The sequence below is a fragment of the Chiloscyllium punctatum genome, unplaced genomic scaffold, assembly GCF_047496795.1.
Source record: "Chiloscyllium punctatum isolate Juve2018m unplaced genomic scaffold, sChiPun1.3 scaffold_1261, whole genome shotgun sequence".
Classification (NCBI taxonomy): Eukaryota; Metazoa; Chordata; class Chondrichthyes; order Orectolobiformes; family Hemiscylliidae; genus Chiloscyllium; species Chiloscyllium punctatum.
In genome coordinates, this window is record NW_027310995.1 from 7,501 (window position 1) to 17,500 (window position 10,000).

A 10,000-nucleotide genomic window follows, 5' to 3' on the forward strand; every position below is an offset into this window, starting at 1 on the left:
CCGAAGTCGACGTGCGAAGCACCACGGGACCCCTTTCGCCTGCAGGTCCCGAGCCGCCTTTATTTGCTGTTACGAGCATCGTGTGCCCCATACCTGCGTGACGAGCACCGCAGGGCGGCAGAGCCATCGCACTTGGCCGGGTGGCAGAGGAGGACCAGACTATTCACAGATAGCGGCCCAACGACTCCCAGAGCCGGTCGTGCGGCGCGCGAGGTCTGCTCTCTTCACAAGAGGCTTTATTAGGGAGTGCTAAGGCAAGGTTCTGTGCCCTCCACCCTCATCGCAACACCCATGGGAGCCTCCGGTCGTCAATAGACCGCCGCACCGGCCTCTGACTGACTCTCAGAATGGACGGAAAGAGCCGGGTAAGCCTTTCAAAAGATTCGACCACGTGCCGAAAACTTTAGACTTCCGTGAGCTCTCCGGCTTGCACCGAGACCCGAAGTCGACGTGCTAAGCACCACGGGACCCCTTTCGCCTGCAGGTCCCGAGCCGCCTTTATTTGCTGTTACGAGCATCGTGTGCCCCATACCTGCGTGACGAGCACCGCAGGGCGGCAGAGCCATCGCACTTGGCCGGGTGGCAGAGGAGGACCAGACTATTCACAGATAGCGGCCCAACGACTCCCAGAGCCGGTCGTGCGGCGCGCGAGGTCTGCTGTCATCACAAGAGGCTTTAGGGAGTGCTCAGGCAAGGGTCAGCCCGCAGCCTTCCTGGCAACACCCAGGGGAACCAGGCCACTCGCGTCTCTCGCCTTCATTTTCGACACGAGCGCCTGCGGAGGGCCACCACCCCCTCCGATTGTCAAGAGACCTCCGCACCGGCCTCTGACTTACTCTCAGAATGGACGGAAAGAGCCGGGTAAGCCTTTGAAAAGATTCGACCACGTGCCGAAAACTTTAGACTTCCGTGAGCTCTCCGGCTTGCACCGAGACCCGAAGTCGACGTGCTTAGCACCACGGGACCCCTTTCGCCTGCAGGTCCCGAGCCGCCTTTTATTTTTGTTACGAGTATCGTGTTCCCCAAACCTGGGTGACGAGCACCGCAGGGCGGCAGAGCCATCGCGCTTGTCCGGGTGGCAGAGGAGGACCAGACTATTCACAAATAGCGGCCCAACGACTCCCAGAGCCGGTCGTGCGGCAGGCGAGGTCTGCTCTCATCACAAGAGGCTTTAGGGAGTGCTCAGGCAACGGTCAGCCCGCAGCCTTCTTGGCAACACCCAAGGGAACCAGGCCACTCGCGTCTCTCGCCTTCATTTTGGACACGAGCGCCTGTGGAGGGACGGCCGGAGTCAACGTGGGGTTTGCCCGCCCTCCAATAGTGTCAAAAGACCGCCGCACAAGTCTCTGACTGACTCTTAGAACAGACAGAAAGAGTTTGTCAAATCTGTCAAAAAATTGACAAAGTGTCAAAAATTCGACTTCCAAGAGCTCTCCGGCATGCACTCATACCTGTCATTAAAGTGCTATGCCCGTGGAACCGTTTTTCGGATGCCTTTCAGAACGGTCCCGCGCCGCCATTTTGTTCTAAAAATCGTGTTCCCATATATCTCCGGGTACCCCGCCAACCTCACTGCGGAAAAACTACAAGTGGCACTGAATGGGTCTGAATTCCAAATTTGACTGCATCGGTCTGGAACTCGGTCCGGTCAAAACCGTTTGGATTTTTCTCGGTCCGGACTTCCGCGACAGACAAAGTTAAAGTTTTCGGGCTGCAGGCACAAAACGACAGCTGGCCATTTGCCGGGCTCAATTCACCCAATTCCTCCGGCACTTCGGAGCACATGTTCGGTGTAAGTTTGCGAATCTTTCCCGATGCTGCAGCATTTTCCTCCGCTGACACTTAGAATATTTTTCACACTTTGCTGAAAATTTTTCTAAGTGTTTTTTTCCAAGTTTTCCTGGTTACTGATTTCTTCTTTTTAAACATTTTTCTAAGTTTTTCTGGTTACTGATTTCTTCTTTTTAAACATTTTTCGCAGTTTGTCTGGTTACTGATTTCTTCTTTTTAAACATTTTTCGCCGTTTTTCTGGTTACTGATTTCTTCTTTTTAAACATTTTTCGCCGTTTTTCTGGTTACTGATTTCTTCTTTTTAAACATTTTTCTAAGTTTTTCTGGTTACTCATTTCTTCTTTTTAAACATTTTTCTAAGTTTTTCTGGTTACTGATTTCTTCTTTTTAAACATTTTTCTAAGTTTTTCTGGTTACTCATTTCTTCTTTTTAAACATTTTTCTAAGTTTTTCTGGTTACTCACTTCTTCTTTTTAAACATTTTTCTAAGTTTTTCTGGTTACTGATTTCTTCTTTTTAAACATTTTTCGCCGTTTTTCTGGTTACTGATTTCTTCTTTTTAAACATTTTTCTAAGTTTTTCTGGTTACTCATTTCTTCTTTTTAAACATTTTTCGCCGTTTTTCTGGTTACTGATTTCTTCTTTTTAAACATTTTTCTAAGTTTTTCTGGTTACTGATTTCTTCTTTTTAAACATTTTTCTAAGTTTTCCTGGTTACTCATTTCTTCTTTTTAAACATTTTTCTAAGTTTTCCTGGTTACTCATTTCTTCTTTTTAAACATTTTTCTAAGTTTTCCTGGTTACTGATTTCTTCTTTTTAAACATTTTTCGCAGTTTTTCTGGTTACTGATTTCTTCTTTTTAAACATTTTTCTAAGTTTTTCTGGTTACTGATTTCTTCTTTTTAAACATTTTTCTAAGTTTTTCTGGTTACTCACTTCTTCTTTTTAAACATTTTTCTAAGTTTTTCTGGTTACTCACTTCTTCTTTTGAAACATTTTTCTAAGTTTTTCTGGTTACTGATTTCTTCTTTTTAAACATTTTTCTAAGTTTTTCTGGTTACTGATTTCTTCTTTTTAAACATTTTTCGCAGTTTGTCTGGTTACTGATTTCTTCTTTTTAAACATTTTTCGCCGTTTTTCTGGTTACTGATTTCTTCTTTTTAAACATTTTTCTAAGTTTTTCTGGTTACTCACTTCTTCTTTTTAAACATTTTTCTAAGTTTTTCTGGTTACTGATTTCTTCTTTTTAAACATTTTTCGCAGTTTTTCTGGTTACTGATTTCTTCTTTTTAAACATTTTTCTAAGTTTTCCTGGTTACTGATTTCTTCTTTTTAAACATTTTTCGCAGTTTTTCTGGTTACTGATTTCTTCTTTTTAAACATTTTTCTAAGTTTTTCTGGTTACTCACTTCTTCTTTTTAAACATTTTTCTAAGTTTTCCTGGTTACTGATTTCTTCTTTTTAAACATTTTTCGCAGTTTGTCTGGTTACTGATTTCTTCTTTTTAAACATTTTTCGCAGTTTTTCTGGTTACTGATTTCTTCTTTTTAAACATTTTTCTAAGTTTTTCTGGTTACTCACTTCTTCTTTTATAACATTTTTCTAAGTTTTCCTGGTTACTGATTTCTTCTTTTTAAACATTTTTCTAAGTTTTCCTGGTTACTGATTTCTTCTTTTTAAACATTTTTCTAAGTTTTCCTGGTTACTGATTTCTTCTTTTTAAACATTTTTCTAAGTTTTTCTGGTTACTCATTTCTTCTTTTTAAACATTTTTCGCAGTTTTTCTGGTTACTGATTTCTTCTTTTTAAACATTTTCCTAAGTTTTCCTGGTTACTGATTTCTTCTTTTTAAACATTTTTCTAAGTTTTCCTGGTTACTCATTTCTTCTTTTTGATCATTTTTCTAAGTTTTCCTGGTTACTGATTTCTTCGTTTTGAACATTTTTCTAAGTTTTCCTGGTTACTCACTTCTTCTTTTCAAACATTTTTCATCGTTTTTCTGTTTACTCATTTAGCACTTTCAGGCACTTTCCGATCATTTCCTCGTTCCCGATTTCACCCTTTAAAACGCTTTCGGGCATTTCCCTAAGTTTTGCGGTTCACTCGTTTGGGACTCACTGACACCTTCTCTAGCTTCCCTGCTCACTTTTTTCGTACTGTTGAGAAAATTCGAACCCTTTCCTTAACTATGCCGGTTACTGACTTCACCGCTTCAGACCCTTGTCCCCGTAATGAAAGATACCATTTCCCACCGTGGGAAATGCACGAAAATCGGACTGAACACGGGGGAGGCTCCCCCCTCGAAGGCGAGACCGTCGGCAGAACCGCCGGGTCAAACCCGGCTGAGCTACCCGGCTTACAAGTCTCAAAGTCGGTATGAGCAGTCACGTCCACCCCCATTCCCTTTTGGACCACTTCCCACGGTTCCAAATGCATGAAAATCGGCCTGTACACGGGGGAGGCACCCGCCTCGAAGACGAGACCGTCGGCAGAACCGCCGGGTCAAACCCGGCTGAGCTACCCGGCTCGGAAGCGCCAAAGTCGGGTTGAGCAGTCACATTCACTCCCATCCCCTTTTGGGCAACTTCCCACGGTTGGAAATGCATGGAAATCGGACTGAACACGGGGGAGGCTCCCCCCTCGAAGGCGAGACCGTCGGCAGAACCGCCGTATCAAACCCGGCTGAGCTACCCGGCTTACAAGTCTCAAAGTCGGTATGAGCAGACACGTCCACCCCCATTCCCTTTTGGACCACTTCCCACGGTTCGAAATGCATGAAAATCGGCCTGTATACGGGGGAGGCACCCGCCTCGAAGACGAGACCGTCGGCAGAACCGCCGGGTCAAACCCGGCTGAGCTACCCGGCTCGGAAGCGCCAAAGTCGGGTTGAGCAGTCACATTCACTCCCATCCCCTTTTGGGCAACTTCCCACGGTTGGAAATGCATGGAAATCGGACTGAACACGGGGGAGGCTCCCCCCTCGAAGGCGAGACCGTCGGCAGAACCGCCGGATCAAACCCGGCTGAGCTACCCGGCTTACAAGTCTCAAAGTCGGTATGAGCAGACACGTCCACCCCCATTCCCTTTTGGACCACTTCCCACGGTTCGAAATGCATGAAAATCGGCCTGTATACGGGGGAGGCACCCGCCTCGAAGACGAGACCGTCGGCAGAACCGCCGGGTCAAACCCGGCCGGGCTACCCGGGTTAGAAGCCCTAGAGTCGGGTTGAGCAGTCACAATCACTCCCATCCCCTTTTGAACCTGTTCCCACCGTTGGAAATGCACGAAAATCGGCCTGTACACGGGGGAGGCTCCCCCCTCGAAGGCGAGACCGTCGGCAGAACCGCCGGGTCAAACCCGGCTGAGCTACCCGGCTTACAAGTCTCGAAGTCGGGTTGAGCAGTCACATTCACTCCCATCGACTTTTGGGCAACTTCCCACCGTTGCAAATGCATGAAAATCGGCCTGTACACGGGGGAGGCACCCGCCTCGAAGTCGAGACCGTCGGCAGAACCGCCGGGTCCAACCCGGCTGAGCTACCCGGCTTACAAGTCTCAAAGCCGGGTTGGGCAGTCACGTTCACCCCCATTCCCTTTTGGATCACTTCCCACGGTTCGAAATGCACGAAAACCGGCCTGTACACGGGGGAGGGTCCGCCCTCGAAGGCGAGACCGTCGGCAGAACCGCCGGGTCAAACCTGGCTGAGCTACCCGGCTTACAAGTCTCAAAGTCGGGTTGAGCAGTCACGTTCACTCCCATCGACTTTTAGACCACTTCCCACGGTTCGAAATGCACGAAAATCGGCCTGTACACGGGGGAGGCACCCGCCTCGAAGACGAGACCGTCGGCAGAACCGCCGGGTCAAACCCGGCCGAGCTACCCGGCTTAAAAGTCTCAAAGTCGGTATGAGCAGTCACATTCACCCCCATTCCCTTTTGGACCACTTCCCACGGTTGGAAATGCATGAAAATCGGCCTGGACACGGGGGAGGCTCCCCCCTCGATGACGAGACCGTCGGCAGAACCGCCGGAACAAACCCGGCTGAGCTACCCGGCTTACAAGTCTCAAAGTCGGTATGAGCAGACACGTCCACCCCCATTCCCTTTTGGACCACTTCCCACCGTTGGAAATGCACGAAAATCGGCCTGTACACGGGGGAGGCACCGGCCTCGAAGACGAGACCGTCGGCAGAACCGCCGGGTCAAACCCGGCTGAGCTACCCGGCTTACAAGTCTCAAAGTCGGGTTGAGCAGTCACATTCACTCCCATCGACTTTTGGGCAACTTCCCACGGTTCGAAATGCACAAGATTCGGCCTGAACACGGGGGACGCTCCCCCCTCGAAGGCGAGACCGTCGGCAGACCCGCCGGGTCAAACCCGGCTGAGCTACCCGGCTCGGAAGCGCCAAAGTCGGTATGAGCAGTCACGTTCACTCCCATCCCCTTTTGGACCGCTTCCCACGGTACGAAATGCATGAAAATCGGCCTGTACACGGGGGAGGCACCCGCCTCGAAGACGAGACCGTCGGCAGAACCGCCGGGTCAAACCCGGCTGAGCTACCCGGCTTACAAGTCTCAAAGTCGGGTTGAGCAGTCACATTCACTCCCATCGACTTTTGGGCAACTTCCCACGGTTCGAAATGCACAAAATTCGGCCTGAACACGGGGGACGCTCCCCCCTCGAAGGCGAGACCGTCGGCAGAACCGCCGGGTCAAACCCGGCTGAGCTACCCGGCTTAAAAGTCTCAAAGTCGGTATGAGCAGTCACATTCACCCCCATTCCCTTTTGGACCACTTCCCACGGTTGGAAATGCATGAAAATCGGCCTGGACACGGGGGAGGCTCCCCCCTCGATGACGAGACCGTCGGCAGAACCGCCGGAACAAACCCGGCTGAGCTACCCGGCTTACAAGTCTCAAAGTCGGTATGAGCAGACACGTCCACCCCCATTCCCTTTTGGACCACTTCCCACCGTTGGAAATGCACGAAAATCGGCCTGTACACGGGGGAGGCACCGGCCTCGAAGACGAGACCGTCGGCAGAACCGCCGGATCAAACCCGGCCGAGCTACCCGGGTTAGAAGCCTCAGAGTCGGGTTGAGCAGTCACGTCCACCCCCATTCCCTTTTGGACCACTTCCCACGGTTCGAAATGCACGAAAATCGGCCTGTACACGGGGGAGGGAGCCGCCTCGAAGACGAGACCGTCGGCAGAACCGCCGGTTCAAACCCGGCTGAGCTACCAGGCTCGGAAGCGCCAAAGTCGGGTTGAGCAGTCACATTCACTCCCATCCCCTTTTGGGCAACTTCCCACCGTTGCAAATGCATGAAAATCGGCCTGTACACGGGGGAGGGAGCCGCCTCGAAGACGAGACCGTCGGCAGAACCGCCGGATCAAACCCGGCTGAGCTACCAGGCTCGGAAGCGCCAAAGTCGGTATGAGCAGTCACATTCACTCCCATCCCCTTTTGGGCCACTTCCCACGGTTCGAAATGCACGAAAATCGGACTGAACACGGGGGAGGCTCCCCCCTCCAAAACGAGACCATCGGCAGAATCGACGGGTCAAACCCGGCCGAGCTACCCGGGTTAGAAGCCTCAAAGTCGGGTTGAGCAGTCACGTCCACCCCCATCCCCTTTTGGACCACTTCCCACGGTTCGAAATGCACGAAAATCGGCCTGTACACGGGGGAGGCACCCGCCTCGAAGACGAGACCGTCGGCAGACCCGCCGGATCAAACCCGGCCGAGCTACACGGCTTACAAGTCTCAATGTCGGTATGAGCAGTCACGTCCACCCCTATTCCCTTTTGGACCACTTCCCACGGTACGAAATGCATGAAAATCGGCCTGTACACGGGGGAGGCACCCGCCTCGAAGACGAGACCGTCGGCAGAACCGCCGGGTCAAACCCGGCTGAGCTACCCGGCTCGGAAGCGCCAAAGTCGGGTTGAGCAGTCACATTCACTCCCATCGACTTTTGGGCAACTTCCCACGGTTCGAAATGCACAAAATTCGGCCTGAACACGGGGGACGCTCCCCCCTCGAAGGCGAGACCGTCGGCAGAACCGCCGGGTCAAACCCGGCTGAGCTACCCGGGTCGGAAGCGCCAAGGTCGGTATGAGCAGTCACATTCACTCCCATCCCCTTTTGGACCGCTTCCCACGGTTTGAAATGCACGAAAATCGGCCTGTACACGGGGGAGGCTCCGCCCTCGAAGGCGAGACCGACGGCAGAACCGCCGGGTCAAACCCGGCCGGGCTACCCGGGTTAGAAGCCTCAGAGTCGGGTTGAGCAGTCACATTCACCCCCATCCCCTTTTGAACCTCTTCCCACCGTTGGAAATGCACGAAAATCGGCCTGTACACGGGGGAGGCGCCCCTCTCGAAGGCGAGACCGACGGCAGAACCGCCGGGTCAAACCCGGCCGAGCTACCCGGGTTAGAAGCCTCAGAGTCGGGTTGAGCAGTCACATTCACCCCCATCCCCTTATGAACCTCTTCCCACCGTTGGAAATGCACGAAAATCGGCCTGTACACGGGGGAGGCCCCCCTCTCGAAGACGAGACCGTCGGCAGACCCGCCGGATCAAACCCGGCCGAGCTACACGGCTTACAAGTCTCGATGTCGGTATGAGCAGTCACGTCCACCCCCATTCCCTTTTGGACCACTTCCCACGGTACGAAATGCATGAAAATCGGCCTGTACACGGGGGAGGCACCCGCCTCGAAGACGAGACCGTCGGCAGAACCGCCGGGTCAAACCCGGCTGAGCTACCCGGCTCGGAAGCGCCAAAGTCGGGTTGAGCAGTCACATTCACTCCCATCCCCTTTTGGGCCACTTCCCACGGTTCGAAATGCATGAAAATCGGCCTGTACACGGGGGACGCTCCCCCCTCGAAGGCGAGGCCGTCGGCAGAACCGCCGGGTCAAACCCGGCTGAGCTACCCGGGTTAGATGCCTCAAAGTCGGGTTGAGCAGTCACATTCACCCCCATCCCCTTTCGGCCCCCTTCCCACGGTTGGAAATGCATGAAAATCGGCCTGTACACGGTGGGCGCTCCCCCCTCGAAGGTGAGACCTTCGGCAGAACCGCCGGGTCAAATCCTGCCGAGCTACCCGCGTTAGAGGTCTCAATGTCGGCTTCAGCAGTCACATTCAATCCCATTCCCGTTTGGACCTCTTCCCGCCGATGGAAATGCACAAAATTCGGCCTGAACACGCGGGACGCTCCCCCCTCGAAGGCGAGACCGTCGCCAGAACCGCCGGGTCAAATCCGGCCGAGCTACCCGCGTTAGAGGTCTCAATGTCGGCTTCAGCAGTCACATTCAATCCCATTCCCTTTTGGAACACTTCCCGCCGTTAACAATGCACGATATTCGGCCTGAACACGCGGGACGCTCCCCCCTCGAAGGTGAGACCTTCGGCAGAACCGCCGGGTCAAATCCTGCCGAGCTACCCGCGTTAGAGGTCTCAATGTCGGCTTCAGCAGTCACATTCAATCCCATTCCCGTTTGGACCTCTTCCCGCCGATGGAAATGCACAAAATTCGGCCTGAACACGCGGGGCGCTCCCCCCTCGAAGGCGAGACCGTCGCCAGAACCGCCGGGTCAAATCCGGCTGAGCTACCCGCGTTACAGGTCTCAAAGTCGGCTTCAGCAGTCACATTCAATCCCATTCCCTTTTGGAACACTTCCCGCCGTTAACAATGCACGATATTCGGACTGAACACGGGGGCCGGTCCGCCCTCGAAGTCAACACCGTCCGCAGAACCGCCGGGGCAAATCCGGCTGAGCTACCCCGCCCCCGAACACTCAAAGTCCCTCTGAAGCCTTGCATTCGCCTCCTTGGAAAATTGACGTCAAACATTACCAAAATCGGGGGCACGAGCACTAAAGCTAAGTCTCACCCTTTCCCTATCCCTAACCAGGAACCGAACGCCCACCCTCAGCCTCACACCAACGCCGGTGCCACTCCAGACAGACACACCCTTCAAAACCACACCCATCCGGCCATGCAACTCAAAAAGGGTCCAAATTCAGAAACACCCCCTTCAAAAGGCACTCCATCCTCGGCCACACCACCGGGACATGCTCCCCTCGGCGATAATTAAGCCCCCACCACTATTTGAAGCCAACCGCAGCCGCAACTCGAACGGAGAAATCAGTAACCAATTCAAAAATGCGCTTGGTTACTGATTTCTACTGAGACGAAA